The following is a 9,299-nucleotide window of genomic DNA, read 5'->3' on the forward strand; positions in this document are numbered from 1 at the left end:
AAAATCAAGTGGTTAACGAGAATAAACATTTTGTATTTCAAATTATGTTTTTTTATTACTGAAACATTATATTATGTACATGTATTTGTGTAATTCTAATAGTTCTCAACATAATAATATCATGTATGTAAAACACAGACCAAAACAAGCAAATCAAGTTTCATGTTTCAAGTCAGCATCAAGCATGCTCGTCTTTAAACACTCAAAATACATTCAATAATGATAAATAAGTTATGTTAAAGATGCTTCATGATTACTGAAAAAGAAAATAAACTTATTCTTTAAGTTACATAAACCAACACGACCTAACTTTTATAATTTTTAAAAAATAAATTATAAAGGGCTGTGGGTAATGCTCTCATAAATATATGCAGGGTGCCAGGGTATCTCTAAACCCAAAATTAAGTTTTTTAAAAGAAAATGTAACATCCTAAAATTTATAATGTTGAATAAAGAAAGTTATGTTAGTGATTTCGCGTTTTTAATTATTAATATCGAGTAGGAGCGGGTCATGGACTTGGATTAATTGAGATAGGATAAATGAGAATGGGATTTCAGGGATATAAATACCCCCAAAATCCCAAAATATCTCATTTCTCACCAAACCCCACACACACTCCACACACTCCTCAAAACACACACATACTAACCGATCGAGATTCGAAGCCGAGACCCGAGATTTTGTTGATAGATCTGAGTTGGTAAGGTAAGAACAAATCCCCCAAAGCTAATATTACTGAAAATGGTTAGGATTGGTTGGGTTAACCGGACCCGAAACCCAAACTGCCCAAATCGGACCCCTAAAACGTCGATTTTAGGCCGATTTGATGGTTGGGATTTATAGGCGCTGATCATACGATTCCGTGGGTACCAAAATCGAGTTATTTGGCTAAGAAACGAAGGATTTATGGGCAAACAGATCTGCAGCGCGATAACTTCGCCTGCAAGATTAAGTTCGCCTGATGAACTTCGCCTTCAAGCGTAACTTCGCCTAAGGTACAACTTCGCCTGAAGCCAACTTCGCCTAAGGTACAACTTCGCCTGAAGCCAACTTCGCCTAAGGTACAACTTCGCCTGAAGCCAAGTTCGCCTAAGGTATAACTTCGCCTGAAGCCAAGTTCGCCTAAGGTATAACTTCGCCTGAAGCCAAGTTCGCCTAAGGTTTAACTTCGCCTGAAGCCAAGTTCGCCTAAGGTACAACTTCGCCTGAAGCCAAGTTCGCCTAAGGTTTAACTTCGCCTGAAGTGAAGTTCGTTTAGAAAATAAATTAAAAACCTAATGGAAAATGTGTTAAGGCAGTTATCGAAAATAAAATTTTCCAAGCTGACCTGGCAGCTTAACCCCAGCCAGGGGCTCTGCCCCTTGGACCCCGCTAGGGGCTGCCGCCCCTAGAACCCCGCTGCCAGGGGCGCTGCCCCCGGACCCCCGTTCGTTGTGGGTCATATATAGATAGAAATACAAAACGAGTAGTAGTAGTTAATTGATATGTGTAAATATTATACAGTTAGCCGAGCCCAGTTAAAGAAAGGAATTACGATCAACGGCGAGCGTAACATGATCCAGGTGAGTTTCTAGCCCCATTCCTTGTTATGTTTTCGGGGCTGTGTGCATACTTGATGTGTTGTTAATACATTTATCCTAAGTGATAAGTGTATGCTATATGTGATATGTATGAATGATTGCTTGACGGTTCGTGAACGATCTTCGGATATTGCACGTACTGTCAGGTTGTAACGTTATAAAGCCATATGTGATATATGTGATATGTATGAATGATTGCTTGATGGTTCGTGAACGATCTTCGGATATTGCACGTACTGTCAGGTTGTAACGTTATAAAGCCATATGTGATATATGTGATATGTATGAATGATTGCTTGATGGTTCGTGAACGATCTTCGGATATTGCACGTACTGTCAGGTTGTAACGTTATAAATATGGCAAGTATGATATGTATGTTTATGTGTATGAACGTAATAAAGTTAATAAAAGAAGGAAATGACGGTTGTATGGTTGTATGGTTACGAAAAGGGTACCGAGCCCTAATAATACTCGAGGTATGATGTATGGTTGTATGGTAACGAAGAGGGAATCGAACCCTACTAATATTCGAAAACAAGGGACCAGACCCTAATAATATCTGTGATGTTAGGGACGAGACCCTAATAATATCTGTGATGTTAGGGACCAGACCCTCATAATATCTGTGATGTTAGGGACCAGACCCTTATAATATCTGTGATGTTAGGGACCAGACCCTTATAATATCTGTGATGTTAGGGACCAGACCCTTATAATATCTGTGAGGTTATAGGGCGAAAGGCTCTTTAAAACGTATGATTATGAATGAAAAGAAAGTATGTAAGTAAGAAAGAAAGTATGTAAGTAAGAATGAAGGTATGAGTACTTATGTGTGTATGAAAGAAAGTTATGAGGTTAAGTACGTATGTATGTAATAAGGTATTGTATGGTATTGTATGATTAACTAGAACTCACTCAGCGTAGCTGACTTTTAGTATGCACGCAGGTGAGTAGGATGAGACAGCTGGCTTGAGTGGAGGACACATGGCAGAAGACTACAGCCTGGCATCTGAAGATCTGATATGTTTTATAAGTTATGTTTTGATTTTGAAAGACAAGAGGAATGTTTTAAGACGTGATTATGAATTGATATGTAATGTTTTATGAAAGTTTTATATTCCGCGTAAAGTTTTTAATTAACTCTGATATTTAGAACTGCGTTTATGAGTAAATCCAACACGAAAGTAGGGTTACCGGTGATGGGGCCTTACAAGTTGGTATCAGAGCAAAGTTCAAGAGATTTAAGCATCCTACATGCTTAGACTTGAACAGAGAATGGGATTTAAGTAAGAACAGAAAGAAGATGCCAGTTCAAGAATGCCATGTGTCGCTCAAGCAAGATCAGTAAAGGTGAAAGGTATGATTAAATGATATATGTTAATGAGAAAGAAAAGATATGAGAATGGTACGGATAGGAATAATTGATTGTTTGAATTGACTAACTGCTTAAGTAGAACCAGCACAAATAGACTCATAAAGGGAAGTGTATAGGACACGGAAAGCAACGTGATCAGCTAGTCACAGCTGGCCACTGTTATTACCTGTTAGCCTTGCTATCCTTGTACTAAATAGTTCCTTGAGTGACGATGTTTGTGTTTTCCCCTTTAGAATACTAATGGCTGGAGCTGGAAAGTTTGTTGAAACTGGGGGTCGCACTGGGCGTCATGGCAGGCCTCGTCTTGTCCGGCAACCCTCGGTGGAAGAAGCTTCCCACACCGAAGATGAAGGAAGCGCAGCTGGAGGAGACCAGAACAACAACGAGGAAGTTCAACTTAGCCCTGCAGTTCAAGCAGCCATTGTTCAGGCTGTAGTTGCTGCTGTGAAGAACCTGAATCCCGAAGGATCTGCTGGAAGCCGTGAACGAACTGCTGAAGGGGCGGGTGGTGATGGTAGAAAGGATGGGGAAGGTGAAAGAGGGGCCTCGAGTGGGGATAAGTCTGTGAAAGTCGATGATAGGAGATGAGGACAAGGTGGGTGCAGCTATAAGTCCTTCAAAGGTTGTGACCCGCCTAAGCTGACTGGTTTAGGAGACGCAATCGCTACTCTCCAGTGGATAACCGCTATGGACAAGGTTATCCGCATTAGCGAATGCCGTCCCGACCAAGCTGTGGGTTATGCTACTCAGTCATTCGTAGATGAGGCTATGTATTGGTGGGAAAGTGTGGAGCAGAGAAAGACTAAGGATGAGATCAGAGCGATGAAGTGGGAAGATTTGAAAGAGTTGGTAATGAAGAAGTTCTGTGCAGATGCCGAGGTTGAAAGAACGGAGATGAAGTTCCAGAATTTAAAAGCCGGTATGATGACGCATCGTGAGTATACCACGGAGTTCAACCGACTATCTAGGTTGGTGCCTGACATGGTTGACACTGAGGTCAAGAGAATCAAATGTTATGTGAGGGGGTTGCCACAAAAGGTCCGCATGTTAGTCAGGGCGATTCAACCTGCTACTTTTGATTCGGCTGTTGGACTCGCGGAAATGGTCTATGCTGACGTGGCCGCGGATGATAGGGTGGAAAGAGACGAAGAGAAAGAGAAGAAAGGGGTCACTCCTGCTAAACGACCCGGTACTCGGTTATGGAACTCCATGGATAAGAAACAGAAAGTGTGGGAGAAGAGATCGTGTAAGACCTGCGGAAAGAGGCATGGTGGTGAGTGCAAGTGGGGTAAAAGTTCTAATGTTTGTCTCAAATGTGGAAAGGCTCATGGTGGAGAATGCAGAATGGGGTCGAATGCCTGTTATAAGTGCGGGAAGGTAGGGCATTATGCCAATGAGTGCAGTGCGAAGCCAGCATGTTACAAATGTGGCAAGACAGGCCATATGTCAAGGGAGTGCACTGAAGGTGTAGCTGGAGGTAGTGGAAAGAAGGATGCCGATCAAGCTAGGCCCAGAACCAGAGCCTACATGCTGACCCAGGAACAAGCCAGGCAGATTCCGGATGTCGTCACAGGTACGTTTCTAGTGAACGATGTTTCCGCTTCTGTATTATTTGATTCTGGTGCGAATAGAAGTTTTGTAGCTACGACGTTTAGTAAACTAGCTAAAATGAAAGGCTGCCGAGTGTCGGAAACTTTTGTAGTAGAAACCGCGAGTGACACTTCGATGAAAATAACAAAAATGGTTAAGAATTGTAAGATAGAGTTAGAGGGACATGAGTTCCCTGTTACTTTGTTTGTTATGGCCTTAGGAGGGTTCGATGTAGTCTTGGGTATGGATTGGCTGTCTGAGTTTGAGGCTCAGATAGTATGTAAAAGTAAGATGATAAGGTTAAAGTCATTGGATGGTAGTGCGGTGACGGTTTATGGTGATAAGGAGAGTTATGGGCTTAATGTCATTTCGATGATAAAAGCCGAGGGTTTGTTAAGGCGAGGGTGCGGTGCCTACCTGGCGTATGTTGTCAACGCTACGGCCGAGATGAAAGAAATGAAGAATGTTCCTATTGTGCGCGACTACCCAGAAGTATTCCCTGAGGATCTTCCGGGGTTGCCACCTGAGCGAGAGATAGAATTTCAGATAGATCTAGTACCAGGAGCCCAGCCCGTCGCGAAGGCGCCTTACCGTCTAGCACCGTCCGAGATGAAGGAATTGATGTCCCAACTGCAAGAACTCCTCGACAAGGGTTTTATCAGACCGAGTGTTTCTCCGTGGGGCGCACCGGTTTTGTTTGTGAAGAAAAAGGATGGAAGTATGAGAATGTGCATAGACTATCGTGAGTTGAATAAGCTTACGGTAAAGAATAGATACCCCTTGCCTAGGATTGACGATCTGTTTGACCAACTGCAAGGTTCGAGTTGGTTCTCACGAATAGATCTCAGATCAGGCTACCATCAACTGAAGGTAAAGGAGGCAGACGTCCCTAAGACGAACGCGATATGGACACTACGAGTTCCTCGTAATGTCATTCGGTCTAACAAATGCTCCTGCAGCATTTATGGACATGATGAACAGGGTGTGTCGACCAATGTTGGATAAGTCAGTTATCGTTTTCATTGATGACATATTAATATATTCAAGGAGCGAGTCTGACCATGCGGAGCATTTGAGAGAAGTATTGGAAGTTCTGAAGAAAGAGAAGTTGTATGCCAAGTTTTCGAAATGCGCGTTCTGGTTAAGAGAAGTGCAATTTCTAGGTCACGTGATTAATTCGGAAGGGATTACCGTGGACCCAGCTAAGATTGAGGCGATAACGAATTGGAAGACTCCGCAGAATCCGACTGATATACGAAGTTTCCTAGGGTTAGCCGGCTACTACAGGAGGTTCATCGAAGGTTTCTCCAAGATAGCCGCACCGTTGACCGGTATGACCCGAAAGTCGATAGTATTCAGTTGGGGAAAATTTCAAGAAGAAGCCTTTGAAGAATTAAAGAGAAGACTCACGCAAGCTCCAATCCTTACTTTACCCGATGGTGATGAGGATTTTGTTGTTTGTGCTGATGCCTCGTATCAAGGGTTAGGTTGCGTGTTGATGCAACGAGGGAAGGTGATAGCCTACGCGTCTAGACAGTTGAAGGTCCATGAGAGTACTTATCCGACGCATGATTTGGAGTTAGCAGCTGTAGTGCATGCTCTTAAGATATGGAGGCATTATCTGTACGGCACTAAGTGTACTATCTATACCGATCATAAGAGTTTAAAGTACTTCTTCGAGCAGAAAGAACTGAACATGAGACAGAGAAGATGGTTAGAATTGATAAAGGATTACGACTGTGAGATTAAGTATTACCCCGGTAAAGCTAACGTGGTCGCTGATGCGCTAAGTCGTAAGAATGAGGAAGTCCTTGCAACCGTGAAGTCATACAAGTTGATCATGAACTCAAGTCTTTTTGAAGAAATCATCAAAGTGCAGTCAGAAGTGTTAGTAGACGAAGGGTTAGTAAAGAAAGAAAGGATTTATGGCCAGCAAGATGAGTTGATGGAAAACACTCATGGAGTTAAGACTAGGTTCGACCGTATGTGGATCCCACACCATGGTGATCTTAGAAGTCGAATCTTAGATGAAGCTCATAAGTCAAGGTACTCAATCCATCCAGGAGCTACAAAGATGTACCAAGACTTGAAAAGAGATTACTGGTGGCCAGGAATGAAGAACGATGTAGTGGATTATGTTAGTAAGTGCTTAACTTGCTTACAAGTCAAAGCCGAGCACCAAAAGCCTTATGGGAAGATGCAACCGCTAGAGATACCTGAGTGGAAATGGGAACACATCACCATGGATTTCATAACTAAGCTACCTCGTACAGCTAAGCAACATGATACCATCTGGGTGATTGTGGACCGTTTGACCAAGAGTGCTCACTTTCTGCCCATACGAGAGGCCATCTCGTCAGAAATGTTAGCAAGCTTGTTCATCAAGGAAGTGGTAACCAAGCATGGAGTACCGTTATCGATCGTGTCTGATAGGGACACACGGTTTACTTCGAGGTTCTGGAAGAAATTTCATGAAGCTATGGGGACGAGGTTGAACATCAGTACGGCGTATCATCCTCAAACCGATGGACAGTCTGAAAGGACGATCCAAACCCTTGAGGATATGCTACGTGCTTGTGTTTTAGATTTTGGTGGAAGCTGGGATGATCATCTGCATCTGGCAGAGTTCTCCTATAACAACAGTTACCATTCGAGCATTGGTATGCCACCGTTTGAGATGCTTTACGGTCGGCGATGTAGAACCCCGGTGTGTTGGGGTGAGATTGGTCAAAAGGAAATGGGAAGCCTAGAAGTGGTTCAAGAAACGTCTTCAAAGTTCGATCAGATCAAAGCAAGAATGAAAGCCGCTCAAGACAGACAAAAGTCTTATGCAGATAAGCGGCGACGACCAATTGAGTTTAACGTTGGCGACTATGTGATGCTTAAGGTCTCGCCTTGGAAAGGAATTATCCGTTTTAGAAAGAGAGGGAAGCTAAGTCCGAGGTACATTGGACCATTTAAAATTTTGTATCATGTGGGGGAAGTAGCTTATAAGCTGGATTTACCCGATGAGTTAGAAGGAATTCATTCAACCTTCCATGTTTCTCATCTGAGGAAGTGTCTAGCTGATGACACGTCTCACGTACCATTGATGGACATTGAGGTTGATGAACAATTGAACTACATCGAGCAACCGATAGAGATCGTTGATCGCAAGGAGAAGCAGCTTCGTCACAAAACTATACCCTTGGTGAAAGTGATATGGAAACACCGCAAGGGATCAGATGCTACTTGGGAAGTCGAGGATGAGATGCGCAAGTTTTATCCTAGTTTGTTTATGTAATAGTTAGGTTTCGGGGACGAAACCTCCTTAAGGGGGGAAGACTTGTAACATCCTAAAATTTATAATGTTGAATAAAGAAAGTTATGTTAGTGATTTCGCGTTTTTAATTATTAATATCGAGTAGGAGCGGGTCATGGACTTGGATTAATTGAGATAGGATAAATGAGAATGGGATTTCAGGGATATAAATACCCCCAAAATCCCAAAATATCTCATTTCTCACCAAACCCCACACACACTCCACACACTCCTCAAAACACACACATACTAACCGATTGAGATTCGAAGCCGAGACCCGAGATTTTGTTGATAGATCTGAGTTGGTAAGGTAAGAACAAATCCCCCAAAGCTAATATTACTGAAAATGGTTAGGATTGGTTGGGTTAACCGGACCCGAAACCCAAACTGCCCAAATCGGACCCCTAAAACGTCGATTTTAGGCCGATTTGATGGTTGGGATTTGTAGGCGCTGATCATACGATTCCGTGGGTACCAAAATCGAGTTATTTGGCTAAGAAACGAAGGATTTATGGGCAAACAGATCTGCAGCGCGATAACTTCGCCTGCAAGATTAAGTTCGCCTGATGAACTTCGCCTTCAAGCGTAACTTCGCCTAAGGTACAACTTCGCCTGAAGCCAACTTCGCCTAAGGTACAACTTCGCCTGAAGCCAACTTCGCCTAAGGTACAACTTCGCCTGAAGCCAAGTTCGCCTAAGGTATAACTTCGCCTGAAGCCAAGTTCGCCTAAGGTATAACTTCGCCTGAAGCCAAGTTCGCCTAAGGTATAACTTCGCCTGAAGCCAAGTTCGCCTAAGGTTTAACTTCGCCTGAAGCCAAGTTCGCCTAAGGTATAACTTCGCCTGAAGCCAAGTTCGCCTAAGGTACAACTTCGCCTGAAGCCAAGTTCGCCTAAGGTACAACTTCGCCTGAAGCCAAGTTCGTTTAGAAAATAAATTAAAAACCTAATGGAAAATGTGTTAAGGCAGTTATCGAAAATAAAATTTTCCAAGCTGACCTGGCAGCTTAACCCCAGCCAGGGGCTCTGCCCCTTGGACCCCGCTAGGGGCTGCCGCCCCTAGAACCCCGCTGCCAGGGGCGCTGCCCCCGGACCCCCGTTCGTTGTGGGTCATATATAGATAGAAATACAAAACGAGTAGTAGTAGTTAATTGATATGTGTAAATATTATACAGTTAGCCGAGCCCAGTTAAAGAAAGGAATTACGATCAACGGCGAGCGTAACAGGATCCAGGTGAGTTTCTAGCCCCATTCCTTGTTATGTTTTCGGGGCTGTGTGCATACTTGATGTGTTGTTAATACATTTATCCTAAGTGATAAGTGTATGCTATATGTGATATATGTGATATGTATGAATGATTGCTTGACGGTTCGTGAACGATCTTCGGATATTGCACGTACTGTCAGGTTGTAACGTTATAAAGCCATATGTGATATATGTGATATGTATGA

Source organism: Bidens hawaiensis, unplaced genomic scaffold (genome assembly GCF_021521415.1).
Source record: "Bidens hawaiensis isolate Kalapana, Puna unplaced genomic scaffold, B.hawaiensis_p1.1 tig00012897_1, whole genome shotgun sequence".
Classification (NCBI taxonomy): domain Eukaryota; kingdom Viridiplantae; phylum Streptophyta; class Magnoliopsida; order Asterales; family Asteraceae; genus Bidens; species Bidens hawaiensis.